The 19869-nt window shown below is 36.8% G+C and overlaps 1 long non-coding RNA gene across 8 annotated transcripts in view; it reads left to right on the forward strand.

Annotated features, from left to right (window-relative positions):
* Positions 1–15544, forward strand: part of LOC142036002 (uncharacterized) — a 65386-nt gene extending 49842 nt beyond the window's left edge. For 4 of the 8 annotated variants that reach the window (XR_012652023.1, XR_012652026.1, XR_012652022.1 and 1 more), the window contains 2 exons: positions 11055–11150; positions 14419–15544. This is a non-coding gene — a long non-coding RNA (uncharacterized LOC142036002). The remainder of the gene's footprint in view (positions 1–11054; positions 11151–14418) is intronic. The other 4 variants (XR_012652024.1, XR_012652027.1, XR_012652028.1 and 1 more) reach the window with 3 other exon arrangements.
* Positions 15545–19869: the final 4325 nt, after the last annotated feature.

The following is a 19869-nucleotide window of genomic DNA, read 5'->3' on the forward strand; positions in this document are numbered from 1 at the left end:
CTTCAGCCTGTTGTGCAAGATGTTGAAGTGAGGCCAGCAGGGCACTTCTGCAGAGGGGTGCTCAGCACCAGCCTGGCCTAAGCAACAGGGAATTCATCTGGCAGATATTTTGGTGGCCAGGGGCTTTGGGCACTTCCATAGCAAGACAAGCACTGAACAGGGTGTTTTGAGGATTCAGATTTTGAATTTAGCTGCTATGTGGTAGTTAAGCACCCAAGCCAGCTGTGGAACACATTTAAACAAAATAATGCAGCTTGATCGGGTTTACACTAGGCTAATTTTGTAATGTTTGTTTTAAATGCCTACTAAAAATTATTTGCTTATTCTAAGTGTGATTGGAAAAATTATTTTGTTCTTTTTTATACGATCAGATGGTTCTTGGTATTTTTGGGAAGGTCCCTGGATTTTATAAAACCTGGAAATGCCATAAAGATGCATGTACAATTGTGAAAGGATTTGTTTGCACACTAGCTTCAGCATTACTTTTTCTGATTTTAGTTTTAATATTACACCATTTTAGTTTTCAGTATGACAGCTCTATACAGACATGATCTGGGTGGTGAAAGCTGGGGGCAGCTGAACTGCTTTACAGCTAATCTGCTGGTTGGCATTCTGTGCATGTGCAAGGCAGTTTGATGTGGATATTTAGACTTGACTAGCAGCAAAACACCTTGTTTAAAATAGAAGAATTTCTAAATTCACTAAAGTCTTGGTAAGTGAAGAACTGAATGACAAATACCACAATAGCTGAGCATAAAGGCATTCCATCTAAGATAAGATACCAAAAGGAAAAAAATAGGACCTTGCTACCATTTGAGACCAGAGATCAGTTTAACTCCTTAACCATACAGGATGGCAAGACATTTGTTAAGTAACAGCAACTTCAGATGGCATTTTTAAATCCTGCCATCTTTCCACTGAAGAACAGAAGATTAGACTGCTACAGACAGAGACAGGGAGTAGAGCAAGCAGCAATATTTAGCACAGAGTGACTGATTTCTGGCACCATGTAGCTTCTCTGCATCAGGAATCTGGCAGCCTGGTAGGTGCTTTTCAAAGATGCTGATTGAACAGCTGATACTAGTGCTATACAAAGGCTCAAAACAGCACAAGAAGGAATGAGAAAGAGTATGTCCTAAGCTCCAAGACTACATTAGTTTTTTTCTTTTTTTTTTTTTTTTTTTTAAAGATAGTAGGTAAAAAAGTCCTGGGCAAAATGCCAAAGCCAAGAGAATGCAGACCTTGTTCATCATTCAGCTTCTGACTATGCATCTCTGACAAACATCTATAATATATATCAAACATGTTAGGCACAGAGAAGCCATAATGCAAGAAAGACTGTTAATTCTTATTCTTCATGAGACATGGTATAATCTGCAGAGTACATTTTTTTGGGGGGACCAGTAAAACTATCCCTATTTCTGCTCAGAATTGTAAAATTTCAATGAGTCTTTGTAATTATAAAGATAGTGAATTTATACTCATTCACTACACTTATAAGGAGTTTTGAACTATAGAAACTAATTCATCACCACTAGCTCAATATGGAAAACTGCTGACGATTTGAGAAAAGCAGCCATGTTTCATTGCTGAATGTTAAAATTAAATCAATTGATGAAAAGCACAAGCTTTGAATGCTTGTGCACTGAAAAATTTTGCAGAAACATATTTACTTATTAGCATAAAGACATGTTTACATACTTAACCCTTAGGAAATCAGAAAGGAAGACAAATAAGGTTGGCTTATATCCTCAGTAGAAGAGGAAAGGGTGGGGAAAGGAAAAAAAGTCTTACTGGACTATACCAAACAAGCAAGCATACTCTCTCCAATTCAGAACCTTTTTTTCAATTCACACAGTGAAACTTTCTTTCCATTTGTCTGAAATCACCTGGAATGTGCTTTAGGAGCTGATCCCTTCACATTTGGTTTACTCAGCATAGGCCCAATCAAAGCAAGGATTCTCAACTGCATGACCAACCCAACCCACTTTTTCTCATTTACTTCATCTTTTCAACTACATGCATGCACAGCTACTGAAGTAAAAAATTAGCTATGTTTACACACAACTAATACATAGGAGTTTACTAATAGAAAGAATGGAACATAGTTACATGCCTTTTCCTGTAATCCTTAAAATTATATTTCTCTGCCTGTCCTTCAGTGTCTTAACATACTCAGTCTGTGTGGACACATTTTCTCAGTAAAAACATCTAGTGTTATTCTGCTGTTGATTCATTCATGACTAGCCATTGTGATTTGTGATTTCATCCAATAACTGAAGTGTAAATGCAAGGGAGACATAGTTGCTTATTTGTTTTAATTTTATTTCAAAGTTTTTCCTTTAAAGAGTCTTACATTCTCTTCTCCCTAGATATTTAGGTTTCTTTAGACTACACATTTTCCACTTCTTTTGATTATACAAGACTATGAAGGATCATACATTTTCCATAGCATAGGGACTGCTGATGTCTAAACATTAGCAAGTCAGTATTTGGTGTGGCATGAATAAGAGTATCCAAGTGGGAAGGAATTTCAAGATTTAAATCTGAGTAAGAATTCAAACAAACCCAATCTGAACTGCAGGCAGAAGTCCAAACTGAAGTTTGAAACTACTCTCAAAGTCAGCACCTGTTATTTGAAGATGCATTAAGCTCACTTACAGATCAAAATGGAAGAGCAAGTAAAGCAAAATTAGGTAATGGGAGCAAACGGAACATGTTCATGAAGTGGAAAGAAAAATTGGGACATCTGTCAACAGCCTATAACTTGGGTGTCTGTTACCGTTTTTTTATTCAATTGTAATTACTACAAAGTGTGTCTACATAGTTCAAATGAGCCACAGGTATTAGAACTAAAGAATCTTAGGCTATTACATAGTGTTAATCTGAACGATACATTACATTGAACTTAACACATTTCTGTGATATTCTTGTACTCAGATTGCACTTTTCAGTGATGCCTGAAAGCAAGCACTGGAATTTTTTAGCAGAAATTCCACTGAGCGTCAAGGGAGGGGATCTTTTAAAATCCCTTGGTGCTTTTGAAATTCCCTGCATGCAGTTTCAGGGTAACATATTGTTTTAAAAAGCTTGGTAGGTCATTTTCTAGAAAGGAGTAAAGAACTTTCACTAAACCCTTCTCCCTTCCTTTTTCCTAATAAGTTCTTATGCACAGCTGTCCTGAAGCAGAGTGACTTGCGTATGCGTAAACACACACATGCACACACACAAGCTCTAGGGCTGCCTATGTTTGTGTCAATTTGTTTTAGTGGCAGCATACCCAATCTGAAATTATCTGCCCCATAGCTCCTCAAGAAAAATGCTGTCATGGGTTTGATGGAAGATATGTCATTGCTCATGTCCTCTTTCTAGAGGGCAGCTCTGCTGTTTTCTTCCACATGAAGTTAAGGTTTCCTGGCATATACATATGCAAACTGCCCCCACCCCAGAAGTCAGATGTGACCTTCCTCTCTCCTGTATTCTCATGTGCAAAAAAACCAAGTTGTAAACTTAGCCAAAAAAAAAAAGGCGGGGGGTGGGGGGGGAGAACCCACTTCCAGCAAGTACTGGGTTTATGTGAATATTTTCAGAAGACACACTATGCCAGTAATCCAATATAATCATAAACAGCTGAATGAGATTCTGATCCTAACCTTTAGGTACCCAAAATAGGTGCTTGAGAGTAAGCACTGGAAAGAAGACAAAGAACAGAGACGGGAAAAGTGTTAAATATTACAGGAATGGGGTAGTGCTACCCTTATTTTTGATATTCAGGAGCAGTTTGTTATGACTACAGTAGCCCACTCCCTTTTTGCACTGAATAATTCCCAGCACTTCTGCATCACCACATCTCAGATACATATATTGAAGACTTAACTTTATAATTTTGCAAGTGTGGGTAGAGAGAAGGAAGGGGAAAGCAAGAAATACCAATAAGCTTCCCCTCCCCTTTGACCTCACATTACTGGATGACACTTCTCTTTCTCCAAATACGTGAAGAATTCGCTGCTGCTGCAATAGATGGACAAGACTGAAAGGAGATGACCGATTCATATATGCATCATAAGTGATTATTTTAGAATTTAAAAATATATTTCACAGGTGTATTTCTCAAATAGCAGGGGTGAAATTGCAGTTCCAGATAAAAAAATGGACCAGGATTTGTCACTGTTACTGCCTCTTTAAATGGATTTTATATATTAGAGAAAAATCTAGATCTCTCAAACCATTTGTCTGCAATTTCCTTCCAGTTTTTACTCTAGGAGAGGTGAGGCAAATTGCTAAGTATTTTAGCTGCTTTTTTATTCTCCTTCCTCACTTCACTGTGTCTTACATTATATTAGCAGTGCTGTGAACAACACATGACAATAATACTGAATTCTTATGCAAGACACTCAGACTAGACCCTCATATGCCATTTAAGCATGCTCCACATTTCACAACAAGAAATAAAAGTTCGAGACATGAACAGACTGGTTATATCCTTTCTTTAGTCATATTTATTCTTTCTTCCATCCTATTCACTAATTTATTTCTTCCTCAGTCTCATATTCTGTCTTCCACAGCCTTAAGGGACGGTATTTGGAACCTTAAACCAGTTTCAATCAATGGGATGAGGTCAGCCATCAGATCCACGGGACCAGCAAGATTAGGACATACTTATCCCAAGTCCAAGTGCAGTGCCCTATTCAGACAGCTACGCTGCATGCTAGTTATCAGGTTGAATTGAAAACAAAAGTTATATTAAAAGACAGCAGGATCATTATTTCTCCCTTCTGCCCACCTCCTCGAGAGCCTGAGGTAATTTTCCACAACAAAAATGAAAGACCTTCTTGGAAGTGTTTTTGTGCTAAACAGCAGTGGTTAATTTCTTGCAACTAATTAGTTATTCAAGTGAAAGTATAATGATACTCCAACATGATTGAAAGTGCTTCAACTGAGTTTCCTGCTAACAGTATACTTCTAGAAAAGATGCAATAAATCAGCAGGATTATGGAAATCTTTAAACAAAGCAAGTCTACAACAGGAACCCATTAAAGATATAGCCATGTAATATTTATGTACCTAGCTGACTTATGCTTTTAACCTAGCACTTTCAGCTATAGCTTTTTAGCACCTGGGTCATATTCACTAAGAATGAAATTCACCCTATCTGCTAAAAGCCAGCATAATGTCTCTGCATTAGGTGTTCAGAGTATAGAGTTACCATAGGACTTAAGTGATGGAGCCTTCCCACTGAAAGGAATTTCATCCAGATTTTTCTAAAGAAAAATACAAGCAGAACACCTTTAAGCAGCACAGAAATTTTAACCTGTGAGCCCCATACTCCCTGATTACCCTTAGCAAGAAAATTGGTAGGTACCCAATAAGAAAGGTTTTATAAATCTAGGGAAGTATTGATGCAAGAAGCAAAACTTCTCAGAATAGCCAATGTCACCTATGATTGTTCAGATTATGATTTGTTGATTAAGAGTGGTTACTGAGATGGTAATAGCAGATCTCTAGAGATTTTGAGAGAAGGTGCTGATTGCATAAAATGCCATCTACTTACTCCAAAAACTATTAATTCATTAGATGTTGCGTGTTTAAATGTGTCAGGTACTGTGGAAAAGTAAGACCCGGTTGTGTAGAAATACATTTTGATTATGTTTGAGCCTTCTGGATGTTACAGATGTGCAAATCTGATCCCCTTAAATCTCCAAAAGGAAGAGACATTTCCCTTTCTTCCATCACATTAAACTGTGTCTGCATGTGTGTTAACATGTATTTTTAAAATACACATAAATGTACATGAAGCAGAGGGAATGGTTTAATAATCCCTGCTTACTTTGCATATACATACTTTCCCTCATCCCATTCACTCATTTACTTCATTGCCAATCTCCCAATCAGTCTTCCCACGGTTTTAAGAGACAGAATTTGGATTCACAAACCAGTTTCAATTGAGGTACCTAACATTATTTCCTGGCCTACGCTTCCTTACTGCAGCAGATGGCTGCAGAAAGGGAAACCTCACTGCTGAGGGGCTGGAAAAGGGAAACTTCAGCAAGGTATGTAGGAACCACATTTTCCTGGGACTCTGGGAGGTTGGAGGAAGCAAGAGTTATAAGAAATTAGCAGAAGGGGATTGAAGGACAGAGAAAAGGAGACAAAACATCACTCCCCCTTCCCAATAAAATCATCTTTGCTCTAACCATAGGTTTTTGGGCCAATGACCGCTTTCAACTTGCACTTTCTGTTGGAAAACTAAATTAGGAGTCGAGCGTAATTTTGTCAATAGAAAGTTTAAAGTGGTCACTGGAGCACAAAGAGCTTTTCAAAGGGCAGCTGAACTCAACAGGGATGAGGAGGAGGATGTTGAGAGCCACAAAAATACAGGCAGATTAAAAACATTAAGGGTGCACCATTTTTCAACAATGGAGATAAGACTTCTATAACAGTTCCTGTATTCTTTTATCTATTTGTGGGCTGTTTTCTTCAGAAGAATATATTACTTAAAAATATGTTTGCCAGGGCAGAAATTAAGTAGTTTGTGTGTGTTGGTCAGTAACAGTAAACAAACTAGGTATTTACTCCCTGAATACACAGGATTATGCTTTGCATTTGTGCTGTAAATCATCGGATCCAGTACAAGTGATTGTACTGCAATGGGTTTTGCTATGCTAAATATTTAAACTGTGTGCCCAGTCCTTCAAAGTCTGAGTTTATTCTCTGTTCAGAGCTTTGTAGGGTTGAGTCAATAGCATATTTGTTTTGAATGGTTGTTCCTAGATAACAGTAACAAAAATCCAAAACTTGTTTACATGATTAACACGCCTAAAAGCTTGGCTCAAGACACTAAAAAAAGGCAAGAAGAAAAATGCAATTCTTTAGAATGGTCTCTACTGTTGCAAATAAGAAGTTACACCATCAAAAGGCAAAGAGAATGTTTTGCCAACTCTGGACCGAAACCTTTTGTTTTTAAACTGGACTAATGACTGTCACAAAAAGATTTCAAGGAATTTCCTCTTCTCCCTGAAGATATCCATGAGCCTTTCTACTACCCAAGACTGCACACTGTAGTGATTGCAATATAGGCATGTCCTGTGGGTTCTAAGCCGTAACCTTTATTTATCAGAGCATACAGAATATGTGATGGAGAGTGAAAACAAAACAAAAAAAATCAGGCAATTCCACCTATCCTATGAAAACTTTGTTCCCATCTGAGCAGTACCTTCTGCTCTAAGAGACAGATGTTACATCAGCTATTTAGCAAGTGCCCCTCTACTATTCTTAACTTGTATTGTTATCTTAAGAACAAGATTTCACCAACATTTACACAGACCCCTATGGAGTGTTCAACATACTTTCAAAATTGCATTTGTGGTCTAACTTCTGTATAGTCATATTTTTAGGAACAAAGATGAAGCATAATCTCTCATCTGTTTCAAATCACACATGAAAAATACTGAGTATGTTAGCAACGAATAGATTTGCATGCAGAAATTTCAGAGGAAAAAATGCAAGATTGCCAAAATACAATTACAGCAAAGGAAATAATGCAAACAAGCAATGATTTACCATCCTTACATTTTCAGAATTGCAGCTCTAACTGAATGCTGTCTGCCTTTAGTTACTGTCCAGTCCTGTGTAATAAACACAGTATTTGAAAAAACATACTTTTTCATACCTACTTGCTACCTAGAAAGGTCCTGATACTTAATCTGGAAGCAGACAGAACTCAAAAAGGTGCCTCTTTTCCAAGGAAGATGTGATTTTCCCTCTAAGGGCCTGGGGCACTGTGCCTCAAATGCTAATAGCTTGAGTTGTGTGCAATAGCCCTATATTGTTTATACAGCACTTCACATGTTCAAAGCACTATGAGATATCAGCCATCACTACACTTTTATGAGGCTATAAGCATTACCCACTAAACATTAGGGTTCAAATGACTTGCTCTTGATCAAAAGAAACTTTGTACAGCAGGACCATAATTATTTGAATTTGGTAATTCTTGCAGTCCATTCCTATGGTGACTCAGAAAGAAGAGGGGGATGGGATATTAAAGCCAGTTGCTACTGTACTCTGCTCTGGCAGTTAGATACAGAGACACAGAGAATCTCTAAGCTAAATTGCACTCAAACAGGACCTTTTTCTGGTAACTTCTAAAAAATAATTAAAAATCAAATGCACAAATTAAATTGTTTTAAAAGCCCCCAAACATGTTTTTCTGAATATATGTATTTTGTATAGTCATTATGAAGAACCTAAAAGACAACATACAAACTGTACTGAAATAGTCCAGAAATGCTAAGCTGGGGATCCCCATTCATTCTGAAGCAGTTTCCTTTTTTTGAAAACCAAGAGGATTAGTAGGCAAGTTAAAACTAATCAGCTCATTTTCTGCAGGTAAAGTACTGCAATGTATTGTCTAACAATTGACTACAGTAGTATTCAATAGCATTTAGAAATATAGAGTATTTTTACCCTCCATTTTTATACATACTTGCATTCTATGAAAAGTCAGTTGCTATGCTGACATTTATAAGTCTAGCCTCAAAATATCAAGTCTCCATTCCCATAAAATAAATACAAAGACAAAAGAGATGTTGAAAAACAACCAATGAATCCACAGTCTTGGTACATATGACAACCAAATAAATGCTTGACAAACACTCAACAGGATACTTTCTGAAGATTGTTCACTATCACTAAAAACACTTCACGTAAAAATACTGAGATTGAAGACAGACAGAATAAGAAAACTCTTATCCTCTGCCTTTCCATCCAGCACCCACCCCATCATATAATATTGTCTTTCCCACATCTTACATTTTAACTTGTACACAGTCTTGGTTTCCACATGTACCATATGTTTTCTGGGCACAGCTTCACAGTTATTGGCCTTAGAATCTTGCCTGCAGGATTGCATGGGAAATAGATCATACTACTAAGACAAAAATGTAGACTGCTACACATAATCCAGATTCATCAAATAAGAAAAGGATGCCTGTTTAAGGCTATCACAGGAAGGGGAGGGGGGGGATAAGAAATTCCCTTCAAAGGCAGTGATGAGTACAGAGAATTACTAACAGAACCTCTTCTGTTTCAGCTGAGTTGATCATGGTGCTCTTAACATTTATCCCCTCTATCGTACAACTTCTGTTTGACTTTTTTGGGTACAGGCCACACAGAACTCTATGCCAGTCCATTTGCAATTTCTACTGGTTTTACTTGCATTGCCTGAAAAGTTAAATTACTGAAATATTTACTAAAATATTAAAGTTTAAGCATAGTGTCAGTAGGTGAGCATTACTTCATGGATATTAATGTAAAAAGCAGTTACCATACTCTGTCTACTGATCTGAAGAACAGATGCTTGCATATGATTTATGGACACTGAAATATGTGCATATCTTCCATAAATAGTAATGTGTTCTAGTAACAAAGAGAGGAGAATTGTCATCCAAAAGGCTGGGAAACTGCAGGCAGTATTAAAATTTATTCAGCAATTTCTTGGCTTGAAATAAAAAGCAAAGCTTATAGGTCCAGTGCCACAATCCTGTATGTTGGAAAAGCTCTTAGAATTTCAGACAGGACTAGCAACATGAAGTAATAAATTACAGAGTGAGGCTCAATAGGTGAGTTATAAAAGTCTGTTTAGGACACATGAATGCAACTATGATTTGTTAAATTAGAGTAACAATTTGTATTGATTGAGGTACAATAAGTCTACAGCAGTAAGCAAAAAGCCAATATTGTCTTGGGTATTTTTACATTAAATTTTGTTTTGGAAGTGTCTTTAATATAAAAATTTAACAAAATACTAATCAGGTAAAATTCTAATGGGCAAAGCATAGTTTAGAACTTTGCAATTAAAATATTTCTGGAAGTGCAATCAAATATTTGGTTAAACTAATATCATTGCTGCTCCTCACATTTGTTCTGTTCATAAATTAGCTTGGCTAATCAGGATCCCACCTTGTAGCCTGTGTTGTAGACAAGTAATATTATCTGATGGGTTTAATTTCAAAAGCACAGTCAATTTTTGGACAGCAGACTTACTAAAAAACTTAGTCAAAGGCTACAAACACATGAACCAGCAGTCTTGGGAGGTGTCCTGGTTTCCAGGCCAGCAGAACTCTGATAGGACTCAATGAACTGCAGATTGCTCTGTGATGTCAAATAAGTTTTGATTTAGTTTAAAAAAAAAAAAAAAAAAAAGTCTTGTGGTTATTATTTCACCTCAAAAAGTGTTTTCTGGTGAGCCGAGGTATTTTCCCCCTCTTATTTCATGAGCGAGAACCAGGATGATTCTGCATAACTTTAGATTTCTTCATACCATAATGTAGAAGAAAAGCAGCATTGTAGAATGGAGAAGGCAATCACAATTTTCCCTCCTGTCTCAGGCTGGCATGCACTAGTGCTTCAAGAGGTTATGCAGCTGCTACTTTTCTCCAGAGACAGCTGTACTCCAGTAAATGTTGAAATATTCCCTAAAACATCTTTTTTCCAGCAGGCATTTACAAAGATGTTTCCATACGTTGAAGGCAACATGAAAACATTGTGATTGTCTAGTTGGATTTCTTGAAAAACATTGGCCTTAGAATTACTGCATTAGTAATTAGGAGCCAATGCTATACTCCAACACACTATAGAAACAACTGCAGTTAGTGTTTGTAGTATGCAGTGAGATTACAATGAAAGTTATTGGATTCTGTTCTTGCAGTTTTTAAGACCACAGAAGAAATGAGCACTTTTCACTTGGTCAGAAAAGGACTTCCTCTTGATAGCTGCACAGTTTTTTCTTTCAGCATATAACTCAAAGCCATCCAAGAATAAACTGAACCTCTAATAACTACAGTCAGTTGAATTTAATTCCTTTTGGTGGAAGCACAGCAGTGTCAATACTTACTGAGATTTAGTCTTACTGCTAATTTATTGCAGGTAAAATGTCAATTCAACATGAAAATTTGTCATTTGAGGAAGGTTTAATAAAAAAGATGAACACACAACACAATAAAAAAAGGTGATAAGAACTGATAACTGATCATTCTACTTAACTTTTTTTCCAGATGAGCATCCAGGTGCCAGCTGGTGTAAATGCAGATGCCACTGACGTCAATGGAGCTGTGTCAGTTTACACTAGCTGAGAATCTGATCCCAAATGTGTTAGTACCGTTTTTAGACACTGCCACTGGAATTCACTTTTGCAACACAATTAAAAATACAGCCATGCATTGCATTTCTTCCTGTCCCCAAGTGTATAACTGGAAGCCTGTTAGACTGTGGGAGAGGGCAAGAGGGATGTGGAAGTGTAGCCAACAACTGTAGCCCTGAGATAACTTTGCAATATGAGTATTAACACTATTGTTCTGCTGTCTGTCTTTTATACAAATGAATACATGCTTTCAAGTCTTAACTCCACCTTCCAGTAACAACTGAATGCCAGCAAAAGAAAAAAGATGCTGTAAGCCATGCAGAGTATCTATCATATAAATGTTAACTCACTATTTTAATCAGTGTACAATCTGAATAAACTGTTTTAATGCATCATTAGGGAAATTATCTAACATCATAAGAAACCTCCAAAACCTGAGGTCTGTGTATTCACCAAATATTTGTCCTAAGCAATCTCACTGCTGTACAAGCAGTTTATCATTAAAAGTACCAAACCAGCTGCTTCAAGTAGCCTACAAGCCAGACCTATGTGACATCTACCATTTATATTTCATTGAACATTTATGTGGGGGAGGGAGAAGGAAGAATGGAAGAGGTGGGGCAATAAGCAGGGCAGAGTAGTACTTCACAGCTCCAGCCACCATTTCTAAGTAGGAAGAGGGAGCTTTTATTACTGTTTTACATAAGGTAGCTGTTAAACATGAGTTTACTAACAGTTGTCAGTATTAACCAGTACAATGAAATTGAACATTAGTCTTTTGATTCAAGATATCAAGGTCAAAAAGGAAAAGCTAATTAGAACTGAAGATGCAGCTCACATAGCAATGAAGTAGTTGTCTGTTTGTGCAGCACAACACCCATATCTTCAATTTAGGTCAGTCCATTAAGAGGAGGAAAAGGACTGGAGACTGAAGATGAGATGCTCTACTTCACACAGTTGCCCTCTGGAAGGACTGGCAAAGGCAGTCACTTAAATTAAGCACAGGTCATCAGACAAGATATCTAATCTATTCCTAAGACAGGCAGCTCTAACAGTCCAAATCCCTATGGCCTTTACAGCGACACAATGAACTACTTCCTCATGTACCTCTGTCAATCCATGTTAGGTTCCAATTTTTTTAAAGCGGTATTTCACGTACACCATGACCCTATTGCTCATAGCAAGGAAAATGCTTTGGTTTATTTATGACCTACTAACCTTAAATAACAAAAAAGCCCCAACCAACCCACATCCAATCTGAATGTTCACATAAGCCTGCAGATCTGAAATAAAGTTTAAAATAAAGCTGGCATTTGTAACAGCTAGCTAAGCCCAGTAAGGGATTTTAAAAAGATGAAAACCAGATGAGAGAAGATGAAAGCATTTTTACCCTGCATAACCTACACACATCAGGAATCAGAGCTGGAGCTCAGGAATACTTTTTTGTGGTTTTGTACTTATAAGTTGCAGCCCATTTCAACAGAGGCTAGGTAACCAAGGAAATACTGACTTTTTTCCATTATGGGGGGTGGGGAGGGAATAATAACCTGTGAAAGTAATTCCTTCTAAGATGCAATCCACCCAGCCACAAGTTCTACATAGCTCCTCTCCTTCCCCTACACCACATCCTAACTGCCAGGTATCAGCCAGGCAAGTCCCTATATTGAAATATGAAGTGACAGATGGAAGCAGGGAATAAGAGTATAGGAATAAGTACTGAAAGAAATGGTGTACAGAAAGAAAACTTATAATAGGGCAGATGTTAAATATGAGCGACCCTAAACCATAAAGTCTATTCATTTGGCCATAACAACATTGAACAGATGCAGATGCACAAAAGACTACTGAGTTGGAGAGCCTTATACTTTCATCACTCATGCTGGTGTAAGGAAGTCCTTTCATAACATCCACGGAATTAAACTGTAGAAAAGCCAGTACAAATAAATGGAGAAAAAAAAAACCCAACAAACTTCAGAGCTGAAGTATTAGCAGCAAATATCCCATTCTGCTGTATCGGGGGGGGGATTGACTGCCACATTTGATTAGAATCTAGATATATTCATAATCATAGTGGCCTTCCTAAATAAAACCCATCTAATCTACCACAAAGGAGAAAATTAGTTGATTCCATTCTTGTCTAGTTCACCAGTAGGCTATATTAATGACTGTCCTTTAGATATATTTGATAGAAAATACAGATGAGTTAAATGATGTAATAAATACCTCTACATGCAGAGCAATTAGTTGCCAGAAACAGCTAGGACAAAGTCCTTGTCATGGTGTTTGTTTACAAAAGATACAGGCAGCACACTTATGACCTGCAGCTTTTTGATGCTGATTCCCTTTATGCAAGTACAAACAAGTTTAACAAAAAACCCCAACATTTATAAAGATTTTTAAAATAAGCAGAAACAGATTAGAAAGAGTATAAGACATCTTTTACCAAAGGACAAGGTGAACAACAATTCATAGAAGCCAATGGATCAGTCACAATTTCAGTGCAGCAAGCTAAGAGTGGACCTAGCAAAAGAGAATTCAGACCAACTGAGCTGTGAGACCACCTTCTGCAGGAGAACTCTGATCACAAATGCAAATAAGGTAAAATTCCTAGGTTACCATGTTTTGGCTTCTGATCCAGTCTCTAAAAGCCCTTCCCCTACAACACAAAAATTGCAACCCTACATATTTTTTTTTTTAATTTTTATTTATATTAAGAATGAGGGCAATTGAGTTGGAAAGCTCAGAAGATTAGAAAAAAAGTGTTGTTCTACTAGGGAAATTTTTTTAGAATAAGCACTTTACTGTGTGATGATCAAGTTCTGGATATGGATAGCATGCTGCTACCTAAAAAATATATGAAAAGAAGTTTAGGTCATCAAGCCTTGGTGTACATTCATTTTTTTTTCTCCTGAAAACTGTCATAACAGGTTCTGCATGTATGACAATTTGTAAGGGAAAAAGGCCCTCTGTCTCTAAGACATTTATTGAGAAATTAAGCCTTCTTAAAAGAAAATGTAGTTTTCATCAATCCTAAGCAAGTTTAAATCCATTTGAACCATGTCAGCAGAAGAAATTTTACCCAGTTGGGCAATCTATAATTGGCAACACTGATTCATAAAACTCTTAGCCAGCTCTGTTCATATATATGGGATCTTGTGCTGTGGTTTGCTATGAAGTTCAATTTTGTGAAATAACAGACAATATTAATCCACTTGTGACTGAATCTCCAACCTATGTTGTTGAAGCCTGAATAACTGAAATGTCTTATCTTTTCATAGAAAGAAGTTTGAAAACCTGCCAGCTTCTTGCACAGAGACTGAAATAGGATGGGCAGAGAATGGTGTTGGTGTCGGTAAGAGAAAAATAACTGAAGTTGCATCATCTGTATTAAAATCATTGTGTGAATTTTGACACACACCCCCCCCCTTCAGGCATTTGAGGATGCTGTCAAGTCAATGGAGTTCTGTTGTAGTGGTTGCTTCAGTGAACATTCAACGCTGTCGGTGAGTTTGGAATTAAAGTGAAAACCATCGACCGTTGATTGTACCCTCCAGCTAACCATCCTCCTCCTTACTTCATGCTTTCAGGCCTTAACACTGAAGATAGCAACCTAGCCACCACATGATGTTTCTCCCCCACCCTGCCAAGCTTTGCAAAAAAGGTCACAATCAACATTCATTGCTGTCGGTGGGTTTAACTATGTGGACAAGCTCACTGAACAATGAATGCAACTGTGGCCCCACATTTTACAGTTGCCGTTGAGAGGAACATCAGCTCTGAAAGCAGTAGTGAGAAGCAAACACTTCTTATAGGCTACGTTTTTCTGGTCAAAAAATAATTGGGGATATTCACTTTTTGCTTGCTTGTTTTTAAGTGTGTTTAACTTAGCTGACTAGGAAAAAAATAAATCACTGCCTTTTTCCAGAATATTGTCCTCCCAGGGTTCAACATCACCAAAATCATGAAAATTCTTATTCAGTATGTATGTGGAAATAAATAACAGTACAGGGAACTTTGTGTATATCCACTCCTAAGGATTCTGAGCATAAGAGGAATGAATATTTAAATCTCATTTTAACTAGGCACTGTGGAATAGTTAAAAAATTTCTTCTATAATTGTCACTACAAATACAAATGGAAGCCAGAGTTCAAAGATACAGATAAAAATGTTATATCAAATAAAAGATTAATTAGTTTTACATGAAACTGATTTTAAGCACCTAAATAAATACTATTAGACAGCAAATACTACTACATTTGCCTTTTTTAGGAATCTGAAAGATGACAGAAATGTATATCCAGAAATAATAATAGAACAGTAAAATTGTAAAATTACTGTAAACTTTGGGTATCTATGTCATACTTTTGGTATTGCTGATGATAAGAAAATAAAAGTGTAAATAAAGCTCACAACTTTGTCCTTATTTCTTTACAACCCTTTATTAATCTGATAAAACACACTGAAGGACCCATCTACATTTCTCACATCACATTGTCATCCAAGGTAAGTTCAGCCTTCAGACTTAGTGCAACTCAGATATTCTGTGGTAGGAATTGCTTCCAAAAGTTAGTTAATCGCACAGCGTTCATATTGTTCCTCCTCGTAACGGGGGGTCCATTAACAGTACTTTAGTCTGAATATTTACAAAGGTTCCTCAGCACATCAGTTACACAACAGTTGTCTTGTGGATAAAACAGGAAAGTACAGTACACATTTCACCATGTTGCAACCAAACAGGATACAAGCATCAAGGCTATCATGGGAGGATACATCTGTAGCTGCTTCTTGAACTTTATGTTACCAGTCTACTTTAAAGGATAAAAAAAAATTTCAATCCTGAAAGAGATCGGTCCACAATCATATGCAAGACTGATATTTATACAGAAAAAAAAAAAATCAGTTCCTCAAAGACATAACCACACTAACAAATGAAATCCTGGAATTGTCTGGACATTATTTAAAAATTTATGTTTGGGAAGATTATATTTTTTCATTGCAGTATTTACTAGAGAAGAATTCGCAGGGTCTATTGCTCACTGAACACTGTTTTCATCAGAGACAGCAGAGTATTAAAAGGAAGGGTTGCTATGGATGTATGACTTCTCAACAACACTGTTCAGAGATAAGCCTATATCTTTTAAGTTTACTCATTTGTACAAAAATGGGAACTTGAGTTACTACTGACTTACATATTGCAGATGGCTAAAGATAATATTAAAAGCAGGACTCAAAGGTACATACTGTATCAAGGAGGAGAAATTTCAGATCAAGTTTTGGCTAGTATGTTCTTGCAACAGTAGGCATCAAGGTTCCTTATTGGAACATAAAAATCAGGTCCTGTTTCTGCAATACATTTATTAATGCTGGTTATAGTTGTGTTATGTATTTTTAACAGAGAAAATACTTATCAAAATAGACAATTCTGGAACTTCGCAACACTGGAAAGAACCAGTGTCCTGGAGCATGAGTGGTTTCTGTATATATGTTTTCTATGCTAACTGATAGTGTCTGTATGATTAGTTTTGGGGGGACAGATTCCAGTGCAGGAAAGAGATAAAGTTATATCTTTTTCTGAGGCAGTACTTTTCCTCAAAATGCATGTTTTTCCCTGATTTCTATCATAATTTTTTTCATACACTCACTAAACAGCAACAATTTGTATCATATCCTACTAGAACAGAGTGCAGAAACCTCCGTCAGCATTGACGTAGGTACAGATAGTCCACACCCATTACACAATATAAAATAAATATTTTTACCTGGACCACAAGTTTTTACTGGTTTCTGGAGAGACTCTACAGCATTGGCCTCTTTTAATGGTGCCTGGTATAAAATTTGTCAGTGATTTAGGTGACATGTTTTCATACAGAGATAGAAAAATATCATCTTAGTGTACAGATATATATTATTTCATACAACTTAAAAGTCAACTTCTACAGACTAGTAATTTACAGAATGTTCATTGGTGAAACAATACCATTATTCCACACCCCACAAGAGATGCTGGCTCACACATGTCTTTCCTTATGCTGTAAAGCCACAGAACAATTTCGTTTTGGTAACAGTAGCTGTGAAATAATGTGGAAAGGTTTCATGGTCATTTTCATGTTTTTTGTTAATACAATCCATATGTACTCAGTGCAATGCCCACAGGCCATAGAGACATTCTAGAAAATTGCTCCTCAGTGTCATTGTAAATAATTCACTCACAGCAATATTTTTAGGTCAAGCATATCAAAGTCGCAGTAAACACAACAGACCTTGACATAATAGGAGCACTAGTTTTACAGCAGCAGAGGAGAAGGAGTATACTTTCCATACATGAGAGATAGTTGCCGTTCCCCAGTGCACACAGTATTGTGCTTAAAGAGAGCAGAGACAGTACTAAGGGCTTGTTATAAGCTTTGGAGTTGTTGAAGTTTTTACTTAACTCTAAATGTTTTTTTTGTTTGTTTGGTTTGGTTTTTTCCCTGACTTCTGGTATAAGATGGGTCAAAACATCTAACCCAACAGTTTCTGCATCAAGTCTATAACTTCTGTTTAGCAAGTACAAAAAGACACTTGGTTTTATCTCTAAAACTGCAAGTCAAAGAATTCCTATGATAGAAATAGTCTGTGATATTGAGGACCATGGTAGGATGAATATGTTAGACTTGCTTTTTGGAACAGCCTAACACCACCACATTAACATCTCTTGCTTTACAGATGGTGAAGTGCCATACAGTAAGTTAAAGAGTTAAATATAGAAGTAGTCTATAGCTTAACTGCAAGCAGTATCTAGATGATCTTGGAGTCCAATCATGTGTCTTTCTGGAGAGGGAAAAAAAAAAAAAAAGCATGCTCCTGTAATCCTGACTTTTCCCTAATGTGAACACCCATGTTTTTCTTGCTGACCACCCCCTTTTTTTCTTTCCTTTGATGTTTATCTTTGTTCCTTGCCAGAGTTACAATGAAAACCTTTTTTTTTTAAAGCACTTCATGATGACACCCACTCCAGATTAATTTTTATATCTTGCTCTTTCTTTTATTTAGGTTTGTATAATTTTCTTTCTTTTTTTTTTTTTTTAGTCTTCCTGTGCATCCTCCTTAAGTGCAAGTGCCAGAAATGCAGACCACATTCCAAACAGCCCAGCCAAGGCTGGCTGACATAGTCTGATGTCTCCTTATTTTACAAGCAAGTACTGATCCTTTTTAGCCAAAAATAGCATTTGTAATGGCACCACACAGTTAACACATTTAAATTTATCTAACATTATTTCCATAGATATAGAAGTGTCCACAAGTTCTTTCCTAGTTTGAAATAGATTATTTCATCCCCTTGAAATGCAGCATGTGCAATTTTTTTTAACTTAGAGTTGGTTTTTGTTTTGGTTTTTTTTTTCCCCCCAAATGTAGCTCCTCCCCCCCCACAAAAAATCACTAAGGTTTTGAAACTTAGAAACCACGGCAGCAAGTAGTAGTAGGAATGAACTTTGAATACCAGCAGAAGTCTATCATGATTTAGTAAGAAAATATTTCAACTTACAATTGTGTTTCATTTCCCCCACATTATTTTAAAAGTACAAACTGCAAAAGGGGCAATAGAAAGAATAAATACAAAACCAGCAAGTTTTTCATAAGCTTAAAAAATGTTCCCTCTCATATAAATGAAGTGTATCTTCAAGGTGCATAGACATAAGAGAACCCTTAAAACATTTGCCATTTGTCACTATTGGGAGATACTGCAGATACTGTCATATAATTTAAGCAAACAGAATTTCTGGAATGTAGTTACAGAACTTAACTACTGTCCAATAAGTAACGTATTAGAAGTAAAAGGATAGCACTATTTTACATTATTGCATCCTCCTCCGTTGTTCATGTAGCAAGTATAATGGTTAACTGCCATCTCCTGCTGTTTGCATCCAAAGTGTATTTACAAGCTCAGCATTTTACATTGCCATGTTAGAGCCTTCACTTCATAACAACCAGTGATCACAAATTGAATACACAGATATGTCTGACAATATATGTAAGGAAAGATTTATGTGTGAGTTTAGGAAGTATTGATCTGAGGAGGAAACAGAGCAAGTATTCAAATCGCACAGCTTCCAGATGTGGCTTATAAAAAAACTGATAGAATTGCTCAACTTCTACATCTGCTGGTTATGAGACTGCCTTCACATTGTCACTAGAATGAAAAATAGTCTCCTCCTCCTCAGTCTGGATCTGAACCGATACCAAAAATTTAGGGAAAGCTTCAGGGGCAGATACTCTAATCCACACAAGCCATGAATTACAACAGAAACTTTGTCGCTGTTTCACATCAGAAATAAGCCCCCTAGCTCTGCAGCTACCATATATGCCAATGATATATAGTCTGGCCTTTCCCAATTTTGTTTCATGAGATACAGATGCTTCCAAGCTAGCCCTAAAAATGTTGATGATGTTTTAATAAAGCCACTTCAACCTATCTTAAGTTTGCAAATAGATTGTCATGATTCCTGATGATATAAGTTGTTGTGTTTTGTTTAGTGTTTTTTGTTTTTTTAATCATCAATATTTTCTCTATTAGGAATGTCACACTAAGTCTTTATAATGAAAAAGAAGTCTAAAATGGACCAGATACCACAATTCTAGGACACGAGCATTCAGAAGGTTCAGATACCAGGTCAGGCAAAGATGCAAGAGAGCTGGAAAGTAACATTCACCTGGCCATTAAGATAACCAAAGTTGCAGTTTGCATAGC

This window comes from Buteo buteo, chromosome 10 (assembly GCF_964188355.1).
Source record: "Buteo buteo chromosome 10, bButBut1.hap1.1, whole genome shotgun sequence".
NCBI classification, from domain to species: Eukaryota; Metazoa; Chordata; class Aves; order Accipitriformes; family Accipitridae; genus Buteo; species Buteo buteo.